Source organism: Dipodomys ordii, unplaced genomic scaffold, assembly GCF_000151885.1.
Source record: "Dipodomys ordii isolate 6190 unplaced genomic scaffold, Dord_2.0 Scaffold35, whole genome shotgun sequence".
In the NCBI taxonomy this organism is placed as follows: domain Eukaryota; kingdom Metazoa; phylum Chordata; class Mammalia; order Rodentia; family Heteromyidae; genus Dipodomys; species Dipodomys ordii.
The window spans coordinates 6570143-6573918 of NW_012267251.1; positions in this window are offsets into that span (position 1 = coordinate 6570143).

Consider the following 3776-nt stretch of genomic DNA (forward strand, 5'->3'; position numbering starts at 1 on the left):
AGAGAGAGAAAGAAAGAAAGAAAGAAAGAAAGAAAGAAAGAAAGAAAGAAAGAAAGAAAGAAAGAAAGAAAGAAAGAAAGAAAGAAAGAAAGAAAGAAAAAGAAAGAGAAAGAGACTCTGTATTGCCGAGACTAAGCACATTCTCCGGTCTTACCTTACCAAGATGAAACAATCTCAAAAGAAAGCAACGACAACAAAAGACGCGCTGTGACATTGGAGACAGAGCCTTACTGGGCCCCACCTAGGCTGGCAGCCAGCACAGTAGGCATCCCCTCCGACCCCCGACCCCAGGCTCACACCATGTTCAAGGTGGAGAGTTCGAGACTCATGGTTCAAAGTGAGGTGATGGAACAGTAGAGAAGTGACATTGAGTGGCCAAAATAGAAAGACGATGGAAAAATGAGGTTCCTTTTCAATTGACTCTACTATTCAGTTTCCCTGGGTCTGATGCAGATCAGAGGCCAGGAGATTATACAAAAAGCTAGGAAAGTTCAGGGTGTTATAACACCTTCAATATATTTTTAAATATTTTAATCTAGCAGAAAAGAGTTTGTTTTTTGTTTTTGTTGGTCATAGGACTTGAACTCTGGGCCTAGGCGCTATCCCTCAGCTCTTCCGCTCAACGCAAGCACTCTACCACTTGAGCCACAGCACCACTCCTGGTTTTCTGGTGGTTAATTGGAGATAAGCCATCCCCAGGCTGGCTTTGAACTGTGATCCTCAGATCTCAGCCTCCTGAGTAGCTAGGATTACAGGCGTGAGCCACCGGCGCCTGGCTTAGAAAAGATATTTTTACCTACCTTTTTTTTATTATAGTATTTGAATCAGGGCTTAAAGTCAGGGCCTCACACTTTCCCTAGGCTTTTCTGCTCAAGGTGACGCTCTACCCCTTGAGCCATGCCTCCCATCTAACTTTTCCGCTGGTTAATTGAGACAGAGTCTCTTAGACTATTCTGCCCAAGCTGGCTTCACTGGAACCTCAATCCTCAGATCTCTGCCTCTTAAGCAAGCAGGAGTCACTGGAGCCCAACAAGATTTGACCTAATTTTTTCTTAAACCACTGAGAAAGATAAAAAGTCAGGTAATATCTGAAACACATGGTGAGAAATACTTTTTGATTGGCTTCATGCTTTTTAATATGTACTTCTCCATATGGATGTGCACACACACACATGCATAAATGCCACTATGACCAGCAGTCCCTTCTTAGGGGGCAGAGGGGAACTTTCTACGACCCCAGGAGACTCCTGAAGCCACAGAAAGTTCCAGTCCTGGGTTCTATTGTATTTTCTCCTGTGCCCCCTACAGCATAGCGGGGCATCTCACCTTCGACTCCTTTGAAATAGATGTGCATTTTCTTTAGGTAGCGGTACAAAGGAATTGGCATTCTACAGAGCAGTTTATGCACACAACGCCTCGTCCTCACCCACCCCTCCCACCACACCCCGCCTCTGGCTTTTCTTAATTTTCAGGTTCTGTATTGAATCGTTGGGCCATTTCACCCGGCAGTGTGTGTTCACAATGCCTCTAGATCTGTGTCCTCCCTTCTACACCTTCACCCCCTTCCACCCACCTTCCCTCCTCTTTCCAGTTCTGTGGCATCTACAGCGCATGCTTGCCTGCATTCTACTCATTTCCCCTGTTCCTCCTTCTGCCCCTCTCCTCCCCCCCACACCCCTCCCCGCAAGTACCCATTTCCTACTAATTTTGTTGGGCTTTGACTTCGTCTTTCTAAAGAATTATACTGACTGCATTCTCCATCCATTCTGTGATACTTTAGTTAATTCATTGATAACCGCTTGGGTACCTCCCAGTGTGCTTACTGCTAGATTTATAGGCACCTTCTAGTCCCTTCCATACTTGATACTCTGCTGCCTCTGCTCGGGCTTTGGGGCCATTCGTAGTAAAATAACACCTCCCTGAACACGGTGTCTGCGACGCCACCCCGGTGGCACCAGCTGGCAGATGGGGCAGAGCGCACACGGCGGACACACTGGACAAAGATTTGCTTTGCTTCATGAAGGCGCTGGGCTAGATGGGGCTGGGCCGGGAGGGATGTCATCACACCCTTCAGAATGGCACCGGGGTTAAAACCGGAATTGTTTATTTCTGGAGTTTTCCACAGTTCAACCAGCTCATCCACAGAAAACTGAGGATGAGGAGAGACTATTGTACACACAAACACCTGCACAGCCTTATGAATGTGAGACAGCCCCATGGCAGGCCCTCTTTCTAGTGCTTTCTGTTCCAACTTACCAGAGAATGCACAGACAGATCTCCACCCAGAGACTGACCAGGCCTGGCCCGGCCGGCTTGCTGTCTAAGTCCACGCCCCGCTGTGTCCTCCTGTCATGTAACAGACAGGCCATGGGGACCGTGGCCAATGGAATCCTGTGGATAACAAAAAAACCACAGGAACCACAAGTGAGCAGTGCTGGGAAACAGCCCTGCGGCCGCGCTCAGCTTCTCTTGTGGTCTCATCACAACAAATCCCAGCGTCCTGAGAGCCCACAAAAGCCACGTGACAGGGGACATGGTCACAGCCATCTGTTCTGAGAACCCCCACCTGTGCCCCAGAACCACCTCCAGGCAAGAGGCCCACACAAAGGTAGCAAAAATCAGCTGCACCGTCTTTGAAAGCTAATGACGCCTCTGCCAGCCATCAGCAGTACCGTCCATGAAAGTCAGGGACACCCCAAAGCCAGAACTCCACAGAAGATATTTCACGAATAGCTGTGTCCCTGGAAAGCAGGTCAGGCATGACCTCTAAAGAGAACACGTGACACACCTCACCTCCATTGAAGGTCAATGAGACTCTCCATGAATTTACAACCATTGTCCAGCACCGCCACTCTGCGTGGCTTACATTTCACTCTTACCTCATCAAACAAAGCAGCATCTTCATGTTACATCAAGGAAAATATTATTAACGTGAATCACGGGTGTTCTCTGGAGTTCCAAAGGCACACACACTTTTCCACTTGGGTTTGTCTCCAGAAACTGGACTTTGACATGGCGGAGAACAAGGGATGACAGGAATGTTTTTCCCACGCCTCCAGACCCGGATGTTAACACCTGACCCCAATCCACACACGTAGGTCAGCCTGAGCCTAATTACTTGTGATGAGTGGCTTCCAGAGGAAAGAGAAATGGTGTGGATTTAAGAGGCATGAAATGAATTTTGGAAAAATCTATAAATGAGTCCAATCTCCTAATGCTTAAATAAGAAAGAGAGAGAAAGAGGCCTAACATGAACTACAGTTCTCAAAAGACTATATTTGTGTTTTGGAGAGATGTCTTCTCCTTAAACTCTGATCTTCCATCTTCAAAATGCAGAATGCTTTTGCTACCTACTTACCACCGCACCCCCACTCAGATCCTAGATGCTAGGATCTGCTCAAAAGTGACATTCTACCACTTGAGCCACATCTCCACATCTGGCTATTTCTGGTTAATTGGAGATACGAATCTGGCTTTTCCGCCCAGGCTGGCTTTAAACCTTGATCCTCAGATCTCAGCCTCCTGAGTAGCTAAGCTCACTTGTGTGAGCCACCAGCACCTAATTTACATACAGCTTATTATGTAAGAATCAGCAAAACGATCTTCTGCGAATAAGCTCAAAAATGAGAAAACTGGGGCTGGGAAGGTGGCTCAGTGGTAGAGTACTTGCCTTGCATGCCAGAGGCCCTGGGTTTGATTCCTCAGCACCACATAAGCAAAAAGAAAAAAGCCAGAAGTGGCCCTGTGGCTCAAGTGGTAGAGCGCTAGCCTTGAGC